The sequence below is a fragment of the Podarcis cretensis genome (assembly GCF_951804945.1).
Source record: "Podarcis cretensis genome assembly, chromosome: 14".
Classification (NCBI taxonomy): Eukaryota; Metazoa; Chordata; class Lepidosauria; order Squamata; family Lacertidae; genus Podarcis; species Podarcis cretensis.
The window spans coordinates 40,020,713-40,040,664 of NC_137183.1; the positions used below are offsets into that span (position 1 = coordinate 40,020,713).

A 19,952-nucleotide genomic window follows, 5' to 3' on the forward strand; every position below is an offset into this window, starting at 1 on the left:
CGGATTATTTTCGTCTTGCGAGGCCCCACTGTACTACTACTACTACTACTATACCCTGCTTCCCCAGCTCCTAAGAACCAGGACTCAAGGAGGCTTCCAAAAATAAAAACAAACATAAATAAAACACAGAAAGCTAAAAACATATAAAAGATAATAGTTAAATTGTTATTTAACTATAATGGAATGAAAAACCAAATCTATTAAAATATAGATAGTAAAAACAGCAGAGAACTATAAAAGGCACTTTTCTTAAAAGCTGCTAGCTCCCCAAAGCCTGCAGCAACAAAACAGCCTTCACCTGCCAGCAGAAAGACCACAAGAAAGGAGCCAGTTTAACCTTACTAGGAGTTCCCGAGGCCGCTTTTCCTCAGAGAAGATTGCAAAGCAGTTTAGGAAGGAAAACTGAGCTCACAATCCTACAGCTCTTACTCGTCCGGGTGCCTGAAGTCGAAACCTCACGTCGTGCTTGATTTAGGCTGGTTAGAAATAGCTATATCATAACAAACGGCCTGATTGGAATAAATGACTTGAATAATGAGATAGCCTTGTTAAGTATTTATATGGCGACCATCAGTCTAGGTTCTTGACACCAGTTCATCGCATTTATGCCTTTCTCAGCCAAAGATGCATGGCGAAGATAACACGAACAGAGTTCCGGCACAAAGAGTGTAATTATTCCTCACTTCTCTGATTGGCTTTTATAAGATGTTTTGATTTGAAGCATGGCTTCAGGTTCAGACTTCCTTCTCTTCCAGGCCACCGTGACATATGATCTCAAGAAAGTAAACAAAACAAAACAAAACAAAACAAAACAAAACAAAACATGCAGAGTGAAATCCTTTTTGATATATCTATACATGCAACAGGTGGGGAGTGTTTTCCAGCCCAAGAGCCACATTCCTTCTGGGGCAATCTTTGGGGGGGGGGCACATGACAGTGGTGTGTGGGGCCATAGGCAAAAGTGGGCAAAGAATTAATCTAAATGTTACCTTTGTAACATTTAAACAGGCCAGTTTCTACACACACTCACAAGCTCTCTATCTTCCATCCAGACAAGCAAGAGGCACAATCAGGCATTAGTAACATTCAAGGCAGGGAAAACACGGCTGTGAGGCAAAGTCTGCATCCCCCACCCTCCAGAACTGAGGTTCCTCACTGTGGGACATCATTGCAGTCAAAACCAACAGTTCATGTTTTACTAGATAAGCACACTAAAGGGTTGAGGCTCATAGAGCTCTCCTGTAAAATTTTCCAGAGAGAACTCTGTGAGATCTCTTCCTTTGTCTAGTGTGGCAGGAAGCTGTAACACTACATACTTCCTTCCTGTCTGGGCAGCCTCCTCTTTCTTCATCGTGCTTTCAAGTTGACCACACATGCGTGTCTGAGCTGTACAGCTCAAATACCGTTTTTGAAGTTGCAAGCTTTGTAACTTAGTAGTAGTTATAAACCTGCCTTCATTTTGCTGCTGAAACTGCTGCTTCAAGATCTACAGTATGTAAGTAAAAACTACTTTTACTTCTTCACAAACCAGAGTACAGTAGTACCTCTGGTTGCAAACGGGATCCGTTCCGGAGCCCCGTTCGCAACCTGAAAGGAACACAACCCGTGTCTGTGCGTCTGTGCACACGCAGGTCATGATTCGCCGCTTCTGCGCATGCGCGTGATGTCATTTTGTGCGTCTGCGCATGCGCGAGTGGTGAAACCTGGAAGTAACCCTTTCTAGTACTTCCAGGTCACCGCAGGACGCAACCTGAAAAAACATATCATGAAGCAAATGTAACAAGAGGTATGTATGTATGATTGTTGTTTTTAAGATGAGGAAAAGCGGTAACACCAGGGAAAATCCAGTCTGCCTTAAAGGATTCTGGATTAATGTTTAGAGAAGGTTAAATCAACCTTGTCTTAGCTTCCAAGTTTAACGATGATACTCCACTGATCTCACTAACACGAACAAGGAAGGATAATGATAGCTACAACTTGCTGTATTGACCACACTTGACGGTCCATATGGGACCAATGCAGGCATGATTGCTATGTGAACTCTGCCAGAACCCACCCTGAGGTCAAGTCTTTTTTCTTTTTGAAATGTAAAGCTATGCTCTATGAGTCACAGTGGTTTGTTATTTCCCCCCAAAATCAAGGGCTCAAATGCACTTTGGGAACACTGTTTAGATTTTTCATTCATTCCCCTCCTTTTTTACCTGCTGTGAATAATGCATCTGTTTATCATAAACCCTTGAGAAATGGGAATCAGAAAATAGAAGCTGAATTTCAGCCCACTCTGGAGTGACATCGCAGCAACAATGCTCAGCAGATAAGGCAAAAGAAGATTACAGGCGACATGCTGACAGCACGGCCATCCTTAGGCACTCAGAAAGAGAACACAGGTTTCCCGCAGCCTGGAAAAATCACACCAATCCTCCAGCCTTGGCTAATGTTACCTTCCTTGCTTCCTTACTAGGACACTCATATAATACCACTGAAATAAAGGTAGGAAGACCAATGCACATGTCTGTCAGAGTCACAAACAAATTCCCATAGATGGAAGCATTTCCATCCTCTTGAAGAACAACCAGCCTTCACCTGGTAGGGTGGAATTAGGTAGGGAACCTCAGGCAAGGGCAAAGGATAGCCCTCTCTATCATACTGGCTGCCCAGTTGCATCCCCCTTGAGTGTTTTTAACCAGGCTGAAATGTGTCCTTGAACTCTAACAATGCCCCCCTGCTTCCTTGGATGTAGAATAGAGAGTAACCAGCCTACCATACAGAGGTTAAATACAAATTTCAAGTTCATAAGTTTATTGTGCTAGACAAAGGCTATGACAAACTTTTAGCAATAGTAATAATAAAATACTAAAGAACATACATTCATAATATGAGCCGCCATCCATGATGAGAGAGACAAGTTACCAGAGGTAAAATCCATTGCTCTACCCACTGGTGAGGGAATAAATGAATGGAGAGTGGACTTCCTTCACTTTCCATTTTTTAATTTATTTATTCCTAACTCCTCCACCAGTGCAAAGCTGCGACTGCACAAGTAAAATAAGCATAAGATGTGAGTTAACAGTACTTGTTTTAATTTACGCTTAATCTTTTCAGGGTTTTGCCCAACGTTGCATCCAAAGAAAGTGAGTTATGCTAAAGTCCCATTCAAATTAATGGGGGTATAAATCTAGTCACAACTCACAACTTGCCCTACTGATTTCAGGGAGACTTGCACTACAATACTATGCGCACTTATTTCAGAAGAAGCACCATCAAATACATGGGCGGACATGTACGGAATCACAGCATCAACCAAAACAGTTTCCCTCTGGATTTGGATGCCTGTTCTTATTTATCATGATCAGTTAGTGTTTAAAACATTGCAGGTCTCTTTGTTGCTGCAATGGACTAAGAGAACTACCCCTCTGGAACATCATATTGCAGTGTTTCTGGCACATCTCTTTCCTTTGCGTTGCCTCTCCTTTAGAAGCGCCTGCGCCAGAAGACCCTTCGTGTCCCAACATGGGTGCTAGTGCACCTGTTCTTGAAAGCAACATGGATTCACAGATGGCTGATAAAGTGCGTCGGGCACTGACTGCAAATAAAAAAATCGCAAGCACTCCACAGCACAGCCTTCAGTCAAATTTAAATGAGCCTCTAGTAAGTTCGCATTACAGTCAATTCACAAGTGCACACAAGGGTGTCTTCACAATAGAGGCTAAGAATAGTACTTGAATTTCCTGTGTTTGCAAATTAAATGAGACACTTGGAATGGGATGAAAATGAACTTTTGCTTTTTTAAAGGCACTCTTCTGCTTTCTATAGGACATTAACAGCATTATGAAATGGTGCATTGGAGGCGGAAAGATGTTCTTGGGCTTTTTGGCAAATGCCCACAAATTAGTGGGAGCCTAGCGGGCATTGGGAGTTAACCTCTTTGACAGGGCTGTAGCTAGGGGGTGGTGAGGTGGGGCCCCCACCAGGGGCACAGGCAATGGGCCCCCCATCAAAATCGGCTTAAAAATATGTCTATAAATATAAATATTGATTATTGCCTCATAAGAAACGGTTTTAAATAGAGGGTGGGTTGAATGGGTGAAGGGGGCGGGGCTGGAGGAGAGGCGGAAAGAAGAGCTAATTTGTCCATGGCTAGGGGGTGCAATCTGGATGGTTCTGCCAGGGGTGCAAGATCACCTAGCTATGGCTCTGCTCTCTGATGGGCAACTGTTCCTCACCCATGACCAGTGGCGTAGCGTGGGGGGTGCAGGGGGGACCGGGCGCACCGGGCACAATATCTGGGGGTTAGGGTTAGGGGGCGCAAATCCACGGGTTAGGGGGCGCAAATCCATGGGTTAGGGGGCGCAAATTACTTGCCTTGCCCCGGGTGCTGACAACCCATGCTACGCCACTGCCCATGACAAACATGCTTAGAAGAGAGAGCTCAGGTGGTAGAGCAGATACTTGCAAGCAGAACGTTCCAGGTTCAGTTGCAATTGCAGCTGCTAGACTCAACTGCTCAGTCAGAGCGCCAGACCAGAAACAAATTAAAATCGGGTCCATGACAGGCAGCAGTGGTAAGCCCCGCCAGGGCATTGGACCCCAGGCAACTGCCCAAAGGTGTCAAGCTCTGAGTCTGTTCCTGAAGCCTAGTTTTACAATGCTTTTAGCAGGACGTAGTATCCTATGGCAAAGGTGGGGCACCTCAGCTCTGGGGGCCAAAAGAAGCCACCCAGGCTCTTTATGTGGGAATCTTCTCAGGCCACACCCACTTCCCAGCCACACCCCATAGGCCACACCCATCCCCAGCCTTCCTTAACAACCTGCTTGGGTGTGTATTTCCTGGCTGGGGTGTCCTTGAAGTCTGGTAACGCTACTTGCCTGTCTGGACTGAGCACAGAGTATGATATGTGAGGGTGTGTAGAAACTCACCCACAATTTGTATTTATTGCTCTGCTGTCATGGACTGGTTGGGTGCAGAGGAATGGTAGGAGGAACCAGCAAGGGAAGACAGCTCAGAGCGCTGTGGAGTGATGGTGGGACAATAACAAGTGGTCACAGGGAGAAGTGGGAAGAGGAGGTGTTGAAAACTATGGGGTAACACGGCTTAGTGATCTGGGATAGATGGTGACAGAGATAAGTCCAGAATTGGAGGCAGAAACAGAAGCAGGAAAGGGGGAGGAGGAAGGCCAAGAGGTAGAGATGAGTCAGGCTGGTGAAGAATCATGGATGTCTCCCCCTCCTGCTGCAATGAGCTCCCTTACTGCCTTATCTCACAGAACCAGAAGAGGCATGAAAAGGGTGGAGAAATTGGTGATGTACAGACAGTCTCCAAATGCTTGGAAAAAACCCCGGAGAGGCAGGCACCTTAGGCAGGTGTGGGGAGGTGGGGACTTTCAGTCCTGGCAACTGATTTCCATGGAGCAAAACCACCAGGAATAAGTTGCTGTGCTCATTAGACCTGACACTCAGCCAAGTCTGTGGAGGCCGTGTTTTTGCTAATAAAGAGTTAACTCCAACTTTGAGATGTTTGGTTACTGACTGGCCCACTCCTGTGACATCTGCCTACCTTTATCTCTGCTCCCTCTCACCACTGGCATGTGGCCCCTAGAAGTTTGTTCAGAAGGGAATGAGGCCCTGAGCCTGAAAAAGGTTCAAGCGGAACTTATCTGCTACTGAATCTCATCTCCCCAGCCCCATGGAGTCCCAGTAATGTACGGCCCTGACATTGCGACTCACCACAAAATATTTCCTTTCCCATCCTCCAGACTGCCAGTGCTACAAGACTCTGCTGATCTTCTGGAGCGGGGAAAAATCCAACTATATTTTATGGCTGTTTCTTACAACCTCAGCGGTAATAAAGATGCAGGATGTGTGGAAACCTGGCTTACAATTTTGCTGCTGATGAAGGTGGCAGAGCAGAATCCATCTCCTTCTCTGCTCAGCACCACAGGGCCATCGGAACAAACTTGTACCAGGCATAAGGGCTTAAAGACAAATTGAAGGTCGCTACCCGGAAAAAGTACAAAAGGCATGATTGCTCTTTGCAATAGCCCCAGAGGCTCAGCGCTTTCCCAAAAAGGGTAGGCGGCCATCCCTCTTACGGACTAACCTATTACACCTCCCCCTGCCTTATAAGACTTGGTTTTATAGCTTGCTCTATCCTAAGGGCTTGAGCACAGGGCAGGCTATTTGTTTCTTGGACTGTTTTACACAGTGGAGATTGGAGCATTAGGGAGCGTGGGGGCTGCCCCACCAACTCTGTCTGCCCCCATTCAGTCCAGAGGTTGGCACTGGGTCAGGTCTGTCTTACCCAGGGGTAGGCAACCTAAGGCCCGTGGGCCGGATGCGGCCCAATCGCCTTCTAAATCCAGCCTGTGGATGGTCCGGGAATCAGCATGGTTTTACATGAGTAGAATGTGTGCTTTTATTTAAGATGCATCTCTGAGTTATTTGTGGGGCATAGGAATTTGTTCATTCCCCACCTTCAAAATATAGTCCAGCCCACCACATGGACTGAGGGATGGTGGATCGGCCCACAGCTGGAAAAGGTTGCAGACCCCTGGTCTTACCCATAGGCACTAGGAGTGTGGGGCATCTGTGCGCTGGGCTCTCAGGGGCGCCAGGCTAATAGTCCAGGAAAGAGCCCACCCATCAGCTGGAGTGCCATGGTGGGTTCTTCTGCTGCGGGCGGCTCTGCACCATGAGTTCAGGGGCGACTGAGTCAGCAAGATGCTGAGGCAGCTGGCCAGCTCTGCCGTCTTGTGTGCCTGGGACTGGGCAACTGGGGGCGGGGCAGGCGGATCTGTGCACCCCAGTGCCTCATATGCTTAAGACAGCCCTGGACTGGCTATCAGTTCTCTCCTCCTTAGTCTCAGTGTTTTCCCTGTAGAACTCATCCCCTTGTAAGGGAGGAGGATGGGATTGAACTACAATTAGTTGGTTCCACCTATCATTGGCTGCAGCTTAGCCTGTCACTAACTCTGGCTCCACCTACTGTCGCCAGCAGCCATGGATAAACAACAAAGGAAATCCCACAGCAACCACAGGCAACACGCAGCTAATAATGTGCTAACAAAATATTTATAACAGTATAATGTTTCACAATTCATAAACAGAAAATATGCAATGGAGTAACGAATAATTGGAGTCATGAACAACAATAGAGAGCATGGTTAGTCAGTATCAGGGAACTTGGAGATGAAGGCAAAATGCATTTCAACAGTCACAGTCCTGCAAATGTGCAGTGACATAGCGTAGAACAGTTTTGCCGGATGATGAACTGTTTTGATGGTAATTCTTCATCAGCAAATGAATTGTCCCTACAGGTACATCAAGTAGCAAAGGATCATCAACCACTGAGAAGTGTAGTAAGCTGATACCAGCTTACCAGACCAGGTTCAAATCCCCACTCAGCCATGGAGCTTGCCGCATGACCCTGGACCAGTTACAGTCTCTCAGCCTGACCTATCTCACAGGGGTGTTGTGAGGATAAAATGGAGAGAGGTAGGAGCACGTTGGAAGAGAGATGGAGTATTAATGCAATCCATATAGTTAAAGCCATGGTTTTCCCAGTAGTGATGTATGGAAGTGAGAGCTGGACCATCAAGAAGGCTGATCGCCGAAGAATTGATGCTTTTGAATTATGGTGCTGGAGGAGACTCTGGAGAGTCCCATGGACTGCAAGAAGATCAAATGTATCTGTTCTGAAGGAAATCAGCCTTGAGAGGTCACTGGAAGGACAGATCCTGAAGCTGAGGCTCCAATACTTTGGCCACCTCATGAGAAGAGAAGACTCCCTGGAAAAGACCCTGATGTTGGGAAAGATGGAGGGCAGAAGGAGAAGGGGACGACAGAGGATGAGATGGTTGGACAGTGTTCTTGAAGCTACCAGCATGAGTCTGACCAAACTGCGGGAGGCAGTGGAGTACAGGAGTGCCTGGCGTGCTCTGGTCCATGGGGTCATGAAGAGTCGGACATGACTAAACGACTAAACAACAACAAGTCTAGCTCAGTATTGTCTACTAAGACTGGTAGCGGTTCTCCAGGGTTTCAGGAAGGAGCTTTTCCAGTCCTACCTGGTGATGCTAGGCATCAGACCTGAAACATTATGCTAGACAGATGCTCTACCACTGAGCTATGGGTCTTGCCCATAGCTCAGTGCTCTACCACATAGCTCAGATGCTCTACCGCTGAGCTATGAGTCTTGCCATAAGGGTGAGGGGCTTGTGCTATGTTATATTGGCTATGGAAACCTAAGACACAAGGAAAGTAGAAATTATAGCAAGGATCAATATTTTTCATTTTCTGTTCCTGCTCACCTTTAGGTAGAGTTTCACATTTTGGCACAGATCCTACCCATCAGCCCTACTGAGGTGAACTGAGAATGTGGGCAGAAGGTGTGTTTCAGGTCTACCCACGATCCCCAGAGAACCGACCACTGCAAGGTATGCGGAAAACCTTTTCCACTTGAATTTTTTCCCTACCATCTTTAGAATGGTGTGTGCGAATATATGAAACACCCCAAGTAACACCCCTTATAAACTAGGGCAAGGAGAACTTTCTCTGTTACTATGGTGATGGTTGCTGCAAAACTCTTCAGATAGACTGATGTGCAGAAGAACAAAAGCCTCTCAGAAAGACATCGGGGATTTTACTGTATGGATGTGGGTTACCTCAGCAGATCCGGAGAAGGAGCCTCTTGAGAAAACAGTTCCACAGCGAATAGTTACTCCAGAGCATTGGCTTGCCTTGTGTGGTGCCATGCCACCCCCCAAAGCTAATTGTTTAGTGGAGAGTGTGTGCGTGTGGGGAAAAAGAAAGATGTGATCAGAAGTTGTGCTTGCCTGAAGAACCGGGCTTGTTTACAGTAGCAGGTCAACAGACGTGTATTTGTATATAAAAAGGTAAAGGACCCCTGACAGTTAAGTCCAGTCGCGAATGACTCTGGGGTTGCGATGCTCATCTTATTTTACTGGCCGAGGGAGCTAATGTTTGTCCGCAGACAGTTTTTCGGGGTCATGTGGCCAGCATGACTAAGCCGCTTCTGGCGAAACCAGAGCAGCGAACGGAAACGCCGTTTGTCTTCCCGCCAGAGCAGTACCTATTTATCTACTTGCACTTTGACGTGCTTTCGAACTGCTAGGTTGGCAGGAGCTGGGACCGAACAACGGGAGGTCACCCCATCACGGGGATTCGAACCACCGACCTTCCCATCGACAAGCCCTAGGCTCTGTGGTTTAGATCACAGCGCCACCCGCTGTATTTGTATATATACAAATATATATATTTATATTTGTATATATATGCATATAAATGTGTACTCTCATGGGGTGCATGAATGGATGAAACCACAAGCAGAGATAGGCAATTCCTCCCAAAGTTGTCCTGATCAAATGACTCACTGGCTTGGTTCAAATGACCACATAAAACCTGGCTTACGTGATTGGGAATGAGCCACAGCCAGTCTCTGGCACATGTATTTTTCCTTCCCTCTCCACGGTTCCCTGTTACATCTCTGGAAATTATGCTTCAAACCACAGTCAAGTTAGCACACAAGAATCTGAGGCCATGCCTTGATCCTGGTTGTTGTTTGCTTGTTTGTTTTTAAGCATAGTGCCCCCTGATATTTTGGACTACAACTCCCATCATCCCTAGTTATTGGTCATGCTGGTTGGGAACGATGGGAGCTGTAGTCCACAACATCTGGAGGACACCACGTTGGCTCCCCCTGGTTTAAACCAATGGGTTGGAGCAAACCACAGCTCCCACAAGTTCACCTGTAACACAGAACTGTGGTTTGCTCATACCACGAAAGGGAAAATGTTCTTTTACCTTTAAACTTGGAGGAGAAATAGAGGACAGAGGAAGTATGTGAGTCCAGGGCTGTCTGGAACTCATTTCTGGCCTTAAATCCATTTTTTAATGTGATTATCCTAAGTAGACCTTTATTTCTTTCATTGCCTATGGAAAAAGAAAAAAAGAAACCCTAATTCTGGCCTTCCTTACGATAATCGCTTCATGCATCTGTTATGAACCTCCCTTTCAGGTTCTCCAGGCTAGACAACTGCATCTCCTTCTGTTTCCCTTTCATTCTGCAGCCATTGCTTTTCTTAGGTTATTTACAGATTTTCTTTTTTACATATTTATTCGAGTGAGGCCAGCTGATACAAGAGTTGAACAAGGATTTAGTGTTTAGAGATGAACAAATATTTAGAGGGGATTTAGCATTGCTGGTCCCATACTGTGGAACACTCTTCCAGCAGAGATTCAGCAGCCGTCCTTGCTGTTAACCTTCAGATATCTCTTGAGGACATTTTTATGCTGGTAGGGCTATCTAGTTGCTTAATTTTTCATTTCTTTCTAGATCTCTCAGTCATTTTGTGATTATTTTGTATTATACCATAAGATATTTCATAAGTGTAGGTGGTATATTTTATAAAGACATAAATAAACATGAATAGTCCAAGAAAGCTCTCCCCCATGACCAAGTAGTTGAAGTACCTTCTTATCCTGTTCATGACAAGCTGGAATGTGTACAGGGGAGAGTGACCAAGATGATGAATGGCCTATAAATCAAGCCTTATGAGGAACAGTTGAAGGAGTAGGGTACATTCAGCCAGGAGAAGACTGAGAGGTGATTTGATAGCCATCTTGCAATATCTGAAGGGCTGCCACATGGAAGATGGAGCGAGCATGTTTTCTGCTGCTCCAGAGGGTAGGATACAAACTAATGGATTCAAATTACAAGAAATGAGATTCCGTCTGAACAGTAGGAAGACCTTTCTGGCAGTAAGAGCTGTTCAACAGTGGAAAGGACTACAGTGGTACCTTGGGTTAAGAACTTAATTCGTTCTGGAGGTCTGTTCTTAACCTGAGGTACCACTTTAGCTCATGGGGCCTCCTGCTGCCACCGCGCCGCCAGAGCACAATTTCTGTTCTCATCCTGAAGCAAAGTTCTTAACCTGAAGCACTATTTCTGGGTTAGTGGAGTCTGTAACCTGAAGCGTCTGTAACCTGAAGCATCTGTAATCCGAGGTACCACTGTACCTGGGAAGCTAATGGCCTCTCCTTCATAGGAGGTTTTTAAACAGAGGCTGGATGGCCATCTGCCAGGGATTCTTTAGTTGTAATTCATTCATTGCAGGGGGTTGGATTAGATGACCCCTGGGATCACTTCCAATCCTGCAATTCTGTGATTCAGTGTATATTATTGGGGAAAGGGAGTGTACACAAAAATGCATATATTAGAAGACAAGCGTACAAAGATACGCACCAATTTCCAAACCTGTGTGTAAGATCTAGTAAGACTGGGTTACTCGATTGCATGTCAAAGACACAATCTTGAGGATCTGCAGGATATTAATTCAACCTGATTTAATTATGGTTCAGTTGTTATCTGATTTTACAGTTGCCTCTGAGGAAGAGCAACAGCTTGAAATGCGTTGGGCACTGCAAATATTTACTGGAAGGTGTGTTGTTGTTTTTTAATGGATACGTTTTTATTTGACACCTTGAGATTTCCCCTCTCTGTTTCCAGTTATATTTGAGCTATTACCCTGATTCCCTCCCACTCCTCCCTTTTTTGGCCACCTCAGATTCAAGAATCAATACACCACCAAACCTCAAATACAATTCGCTCCTTCAGTGATGCAATGAGGCTGCCAGGGGGAGGCTTTTGTAGTGTTTTGTCAATTTCACATCATCCCTTGAGCTCCTGATTTGTTTCACTTCCCCTGGCTCAAATCGCCTTGTCTTTCCACCAGCATGACTGCGGTGACAGGGACTGCATAGGCTTTACAGCCTTATACGCTTAACCAGCTTCCCGCCATTTCAATTCTCTTTTCTAAAAAAGAAGTGTATTCCGTGTGTCCGCCTAGAGCAGGGCTAGGAAAGAAACCGTCTTTCAGCTCAGGGGCTGCATTCCATAATAAGAGAAGCCTGCTGGATCAGGCCAATAGTCCTGTAGCCATAGTGGCCAACCACATGCCTCTGAAACTGCTAAGCAGGATTCGAGCACAAGAGTCCTCTCCCCTCCTGTAAAGGTAAAGGGACCCCTGACCATTAGGTCCAGTCTGACCGACTCTGGGGTTGCGGCGCTCATCTCGCTTTATTGGCCAAGGGAGCCAGCGTACAGCTTCCGGGTCATGTGGCCAGCATGACTAAGCCACTTCTGGCGAACCAGAGCAGCGCACGGAAACGCCATTTACCTTCCCGCCGGAGCGGTACCTATTTGTCTACTTGCACTTTGACGTGCTTTCGAACTGCTAGGTTGGCAGGAACAGGGACCGAGCAACGGGAGCTCACCCCGTTGCGGGGATTCGAACCGTCGACCTTCTGATCGGCAAGTCCTAGGCTCTGTGATTTAACCCACAGTGCCACCCGCATCCCTCCTGTAGTTTGCAGCAACTGGTATTCAGAAGCATTGCTGCCTCTGATCATGGAGGCAGAGAATAACAATCATGGCCAAGAGCCATTTAAAGTCTTCTCCTCATCCAATTCTGTTTTACGGGACTGCCTCTCCTGGTATGCCCTGCAGAGGACCTTAAGGTCCATGAATAACCATAGTTTAGAGGTCCCGGGCCCTAAGGAAGTCAGACTGTCCTCCACCAGGGTCAGGGCCTTTTCAGTGATGGCTCCGACCTGGTGGAATGCTCTGTCCTATGAGACTAGGGCCCTTCAGGATTTAACCTCCTTCCGTCAGGCCTGTAAGACAGAGCTATTCCGCCTGGCCTTTAATTTGAATTCAGCCTGCTCTTTTATATCCTTCTCTTCACCCCACCCCTTTTATGAAGATTACCCACTCTGAGACCCCACAGCTAATTCTCCCAGTGTCTCCTCGCTGGCCCAAGTAGGCCCAATTCAGCCAGCTAGCCCTGGGGGTTATCTAATGCTTATTTCACCTAAATTGATTTTTGATTTTTATTGTTCTTCATGTTTTTATATTGTATTTTATGCTGCTTTTACAATTAAGTGTTTTAAATTTGTTAGCCGCCCTGAGCCCAGTTTTTGAACCGGGAAGGGCGGGGTGTATATATATATATATAAAAGAACCTTTTTTGCAATTGTGTGATGTTAACATGATTAAAAAATCTTCCTCTCTGCCATTTTTTTAAATGGTGGTGATGTAGGAGAGGGAGAGTCCATTGGCTTGTCATAAATCCTAGATAAATAGAGTCTTGAAAGAACTTTTAGTTTTGTATTTCTTTTTTTTTTTTTTAAAGGAGAAAAAGAAAATTGTCCCACGGAGCAAAGAGCAACGGTGAAATGATGAAACCGTGCGCTTCCGCCATTGCATTAAAAAATAAATAAATAAATGAGTGGCGTTGGGGAATAAAACTAAGTGCTCTTTCAGTGTTTAGCAGATAAGTTTCCGAAACACTTTATTACGAACTTCTGTTCTGAAAACCATCCCAGGAAGTACAATGTTCAGGGTGGGTTCTGGTTGAGGTTCCATTGCCATTCTGGTTCCATTCTGGTTCCATTGCCATTCCTCCCCACCCCCAGCTCATGAAATATTCTGCTAGCAGTTGAGGCCAGATTTCCAGCCTATCAGCATATTGGGGGCCAGGAGACTAATGAAGTTTTAAAACCTTCATTTTGTGATCTCTGATATAATGGAGCACAGTAATTATTGGAAACCCTCAGAGCGCCTCCTCTTTGGACGGAAGAGGTTTTAATAAAGTCATTAACTTTACAAGAGGAGTGAAAGCCTTTTGCAAGTCTCTTTGCTCCCAATTTACTTTTGGTGTTAAGGTGGGGGGGGGGGAACAGTTTGCAAGGTGGCTCCCCAAGGTATTTTTAAAGTGTGTTTTTTCATTATTAAAATTAATAATAATGTGCTGAGTCAAGTTATGAAACTGACTGGGAGGAAAACACAGGAGAGGCATCTCTGTTGAAGTATATTTCACTTGCTAATACTTCAGCCTTACTTGAAAAATCACCTTCTTGGTAATTAATCCCGTCCGGTGGGAACATTCAAGGGCAGCCGCCATGAGAATTTGAAGTTCTTGCAAAAGTCTGCTAATGCTCTGATAATTCATACATGGTCTTCCATTTGAAGGGAAAACCCCGATGACTTTACAGTTTCATCTGGACAGGTTTTGAACAGCAATTTTGCACTACGCTTGCATGATGCCTGTTATCTATTATATTGACTAGTGTATAAAATCACACCTGCAACCAGAGCAGGGCCCTGTGGGGAAACTGGTCTCCTAAGGGACGTTCCAGCTCCTTCCCTGAAATTTCAGCTTTCTTTAAATTATATTCACTGCAGGGGGTAAGACTAGATTCCCCTTGGGGTCCTTACCAACTCTATGGTTTACACGCAATCTCAACCTCTAGCTACCACTTTCACATTTGGAGATATAAGGGAGAGCTTATATCGTCCTAAAGAATCCTGGAAATGTGGTTTATGAATGGAGCTGAGAGTTGTTAGGAGACCCCTTATTCCCTTCACAGTGTTACAATTCCTGGAGTGGTTAAACGATCAACTGCTCAACCAAGGGGACTCTGGCAATTGTAGCTGTGTGAAGGGAATCAGGATGTCTTTCAGTACCCTGAAGAAACTACAGGTCCTATCAATGCTTTCTCCCCTATATTTGTACTTATTCTTGCAAGCTACTCTTTCAGCAGGGAAGATGCAAGAAATGTTTCACATTCCTTTCTTCTGATTCCTTGGCAGCAGTGAATTAAGTGACCAAGTGCCCTTAGTAACAGCAGCACCTCCATATGTGCCTAATAAGTCTTATAATGTTGCCTCCACATTTTGCTTTCTAACTTTCTTTATAGATATCCAATTGGCTTGCTTTATTTTTCACAAAATGAAAGCTAAGAGTCCAGATCTCATGCTGGGGAGGTGGGATGACAGAATGAACATGAAGATGAACTAGAAATCATGCAAAGCTCTACCCCAAAATAAACTTAATTCATTTTCATCGACCCAGCAATCAAGGGAACTGCTTTCAGGTGTTGTTCAGAGATTTTTGAACTAGTGCAATTAACTGTAGTCAACTGAACTTGTTAATTCTATGAGCCGGGAAGAGAGTTGCCAGTTCAGATTCAATAGTTTGCATCTGAACCATGATTTATTTTTATGCCTACAGGCTTCCTCCTCCTTTATCTCAGAAGCACTATAATGCAAGAACCACACACACATGAGACCAGAGCAAGAGCTTGGCTTTAACCTCTTGCTCTCGTTGTGGTCTGCATGGGGAGCTGTTTCCCTGCATGCACATGCATAGGCAAGCTTACTACAACTATACCTGTGATACCCTCGCTTTGGAGAAAGTCAAGCAAGTGAGAACAGGCAGACCTAGAAAGTGTGAATGTCTTAAAGTAAGTTTACTTAAAAGCAAAACATCAGGACAGTATTCATTGGTACTTGAATGAATGACTGCACTTAAACAGCTTAGATATGTAGAGGAGCTGAAACTAATGAAGCATGCTTAGCCTCCAGCTTACTTAAAGCCTTTTAGCCTGGAACGAAGAAAATTGGCAACAATGCAATCTTCTTATGAATGAGGGCTGGATGAGAAAAGGGTGGCGGGGGGAGGGGAGAGAAAGCATGGTTGGGCTTTTAAAAATTTGATGTGCAAGGAAGGATGGCAACAATTTATCAGCTTCATGGAAAATCCATCTGTATCCAGAGGAGAGTGACAAAGGTGGTGAGGAACCTGAAGAGCAAATCTTATGAGGATAGGTCAAAGGACTTGGTCACATTTTATCTGGAGAAGACAGGATTATAACGGGGTAGGAGAGCTGGGGGGGGGACCAAATCTGGCAATCAATGCACCCCTTAGGATTCAGAAAGTACACGGGTAAATGTACCCCTGGCCGTTAGGTCCAGTCGCAGACGACTCTGGGGTTGCGGCGCTCATCTTGCTTTACTGGCTGAGGGAGGCAGCATTTGTCCGCAGACAGCTTCCAGGTCATGTGGCCAGCATGACTAAGCCGCTTCTGGCGAACCAGAGCAGCGCAAGGAAATGCTGTTTACCTTCCCACTGGAGCGGTACCTATTTATCTACTTGCACTTTGCTTTCAAACTGCTAGGTTGGCAGGAGCAGGGACTGAGCAACGGGAGCTCACCCCGTCGCGGGGTTTTGAACCGCCGACCTTCTGATCGGCAAGCCCTAGGCTCTGTGGTTTAGACCACAGCGCCATCTGCATCCCTAGTACATGGGTAGACAAGTCTAAAAAGCCCATGACACAATTTTTCACGGTCCTCTAGTGGCTATGGTAGTTCATTTACCAGAAGGGGTCACATATGAGTGATATTGGCCCAATTCTCGCTTGGGACAGTCAGTTGCATTACAGCCATGCAAAAGTCAAAGGTTACTATGCACAGCACACATCTCTCAATTCTCCTTTCGGCCACACTGAAGGGCATTATCTCAGTTCAAGGATATAGTCCAGCCAGGCAAGAGCACGCCAATCATCTTGTTTGTGGAGCCAGGATCAGTTTTTTAAAGCTGTTTTTATCTTAACAAAAGCTTGAAGAAACATTTAAAATGCAGACCCAAACTTCCTGCTGTGCAGGTTTTAGAGGCTGTTTCTTTCTGCCCACCCCACCCCAAATCCTGGATGGTTTCCAACCACCAAAAGCTATGAATATATTTCAATACTTAGGTTGGCGCGAGTAATCTCCCGGAATGAAGCTGTTCATCATTCTCGGAATTGTAATTCGCAGAAGTTGTTAAAAGCAAGGTGCCCAAACTACTTACCCCCACAGCAGCCCATTGAGACTATTTCAGAGTAAACAAGCCTGACAACTGGAGTCTTTTTCAGACTGCAGGCTACAACTCATTACTCAGAAATGGCCATCATCAACATTGCACAGCAGCAAATGAGCCTGTGCTGGTCTGTAAGTTGTTAGGGTGGGCAGCTATGATTAATCCCAGCTTCTGGGCACATTGTCCTCTTTCAGAACACACTGCTAAACTTGTATTTATCTTACATATATTATGTTTTCTTCCCAAATGAAGTGGGGTAAAAATTAATCATCATTGAGTGTGCTTTTCATTGCACAATTTACAGTGGTAGATCTATCCTTTCTAAGACTCTGTTCTAAAGCCTTGTGTCCCCAACTCTCATCATCCCTGGCTAGGGATGTGCATTAAGTTCTCATTTATCCAAATCTCATAAGATATAACACATAATTCACTATTTCGTGCCCTCATCAAAGCAGGCACACATTGAGAGAGATTCCACAGGCATTCACAGGATTACAACGCCCTGTACCATATTGGGGTTGGTTTGTTTTTTGAGAAAAAATTTCCATAATAAAAAATTCTGTTACATTACCTTCCATTGACCTATGAGATCTCCTTTCCATATACACCTATATGTCTATAGTAAAATGATATAAAATTACGCAAACCAAAACATGTTATCAGTTATGTGGTGGAAATTCATGTCGTGAAACACACATCTAAGTTTTGGAAAACAGTTATGGAATCTTATGCAGGGATAGATGAGGATCAGGATTACAAAGGAGAAAGAGTTGCAAAGTGGGATGGGCTCGATTATTCACACACAAAAAAATGAATGAAGCACGATGACATCACAAATTACAACCCTCTCCCTGACCATTGGCTGCTGGTGAAGGGAGCTGTATCTATGGCTGGCAGAGTATTTATATTCAATTCGCATTTAAAGGAAAACTTACCTAATATGCATTTTCTGAAGTGATCTAGAAAGCAAAGCACAGACACCTTTTGAAAATTGCACTTCTACAAATTTTGCAGTGCAATTCTCCAGCCAAGAAACATATATTAAAAGTGTGCATTGAATGCCATCTATTAGTGGAAATAAATAGAAATATGCATTATACAGTGGTACCTCGGGTTAAGAACTGAATTCGTTCTGGAGGTCAGATCTTAACCTGAAAATGTTCTTAACCTGAGGTACCACTTTAGCTAATGCAGCCTCCCACTGCTGCTGCACCGCCGCCGAACGATTTCGGTTCTCATCCTGAAGCAAAGTTCTTAACCCGAGGTACTATTTCTGGGTTAGCGGAGTCTGAAACCTGAAGTGAATGTAACCTGAAGCGTCTGTAACCTGAGGTACCACTGTACTAGGGAAAGTTGCTTTGCAATGATGTGTACATTAGGGAAAGCTGCCTTCATTAAGATGCATGTTAGGAGAAATTCACATGAGAAAGCCAGTGAATTTTCATTACAAATTGATGTGCAGACACAGAGAACTGAATTTAAGTTCAGAAAAAATAGTTCCCATATTATTTTGGGGAAACGTGCCTTTATCTATTATTTATTTAGTGCATTTATAGCCCACCTTTTTCTCAACGGAGCTCAAGGTTGAGAAATGCATGGTTCTCAGTTAATCCCCATCACAACCCTACGATGGAGGTTAGGCTGAGATGCAATGACTGGCCCAAGGTCACCTGGTGAGCTCCATAGCTGAGTGGGGATTTGAACTCTGGTCTCCCAGGTCCTCGACCAACACTCTACCCACTACACCACACTGACAAACTGAATCCTAGTTAACATACTATCTTCCCACTCTCTGAAATTCCAGTTCACCACAAAACTGAGAATTGACAGACTATTAGAAAATGTGGGCTATTGGCAGCATTGGAAGAGAGCGTCCATTTCACACTGTGTGGCATTTTCAAAGTGACAGCACCGGTGATTTAAAAGAGCTGTAACCCACTTCTCCGCCAGCTGCAGTCACGTCAAAGCAGTAAAAGATGAGCTCTAACTTTTCCTCCTCCTTTGGTCTTAAAACAAAATGTGATGCACCATACCCAGCTGTTTTCATTTACCAGGAATGAGGCGTCACAGGGCTCTATCTCTCTCTCTCTCTCTTTTTAAATAATATTTATTAAAGATTTTCAAATATAACAGAAAAAGAAAAACATCCAAATTTAAAACCTAATTTTCATTGGCATTCTTCCAGGACTTCCCCTCCCCTCCCCCTCTTGTATTCCAATTCTTTCAAATAGATTCAACAAATTCTTACCCCAAATTTTAAAATTATTTATCATTGACTCAATTTAAAAAATATTTTCCCATCCCCTAAAATCGACCTGTTCCCTTCCACGAGTTCCCCCCTTTAATATACAATACAGATTAAAATAAACAGAAAAATAGAAAAAAGAATAAAATGTAATTTAACACCCTTTGGATTCCAAATTTCCCTCCCCCCTTTCCCGGTTGCGTTCCCAATGTCCGTCAATATCTACTGTCATCCTGGAGCTCCCACATCTAAACCACATTCCTTCACCAGTCCGCTTTGCCGTCTTTTTATTAGTCTTTGCCGTCTTTTGGTCATCTTTGATTTCACATGTCCAATCTTGGAAGGAGTCTATCTTCCAACTTTGTCCAGTTCTTGTTATTCTTGTTGTTCTTGTTGTTCTCTCTCCTCCTCTTTTTTTTTTTCCCTGCTCTCCTGCACAAATGTTCTAATTCCAAAAAGCTTCTAATTCCTCTGCAGAGGCTTTGTTATTCAGGAACAAAACATTACGTCAAGTCCCTTCCATTCTTCAATAGATAAATCTATTGTCTCCTTTAGTGTGTAGACCTCTGTAGACAAAATAGTGTTCCATTTCTGCAGTTTCCCAGGATATAAAAAGTCCTATTCAAATTCGATGCCAACAATACTTGTAGTGTCCCACAGCTCCTCTAGAGGGATTATAGTAACTCAGTTTCCTTCCCGATCACACCCAACAGTCAAAGTAACTTATTATTCCTTGTTTTAAACAATTTATATCCAATTTGTAACAAATGTGACCAGCAAAGTCCTCGTAACAAAGTTCTCTATTTGTTCTTCTGCTTTGACAGCTCCTTTGACAGCTGTCAAAACCTCTATTTCTCCTCTCCCGGCGCTCTTACGGATCGCTCCCGGGGTTTCCGGGGGGGGGGTTGCCTTTTAATTCACATTCCACTTTTCTCCTCCAGCCCAGTCTTATAATTTTCCATCGCGAAGTTAATAATTTTATCAAAAAAAGT

The 19,952-nt window shown here is 44.6% G+C and overlaps 1 protein-coding gene and 1 long non-coding RNA gene across 2 annotated transcripts in view; one reads left to right on the top strand and one right to left on the bottom strand.

Moving 5' to 3' along the window:
- SHISA9 (shisa family member 9) overlaps positions 1–19,952 on the bottom strand; it is a 235,357-nt gene that overhangs the window by 61,082 nt on the left and 154,323 nt on the right. The window lies entirely within an intron of this gene.
- On the top strand, positions 1,398–13,275 carry LOC307202488. The gene is made up of 3 exons (XR_013832909.1): positions 1,398–1,495; positions 8,313–8,432; positions 13,209–13,275. It is a non-coding gene; the product is annotated as an uncharacterized lncRNA (long non-coding RNA).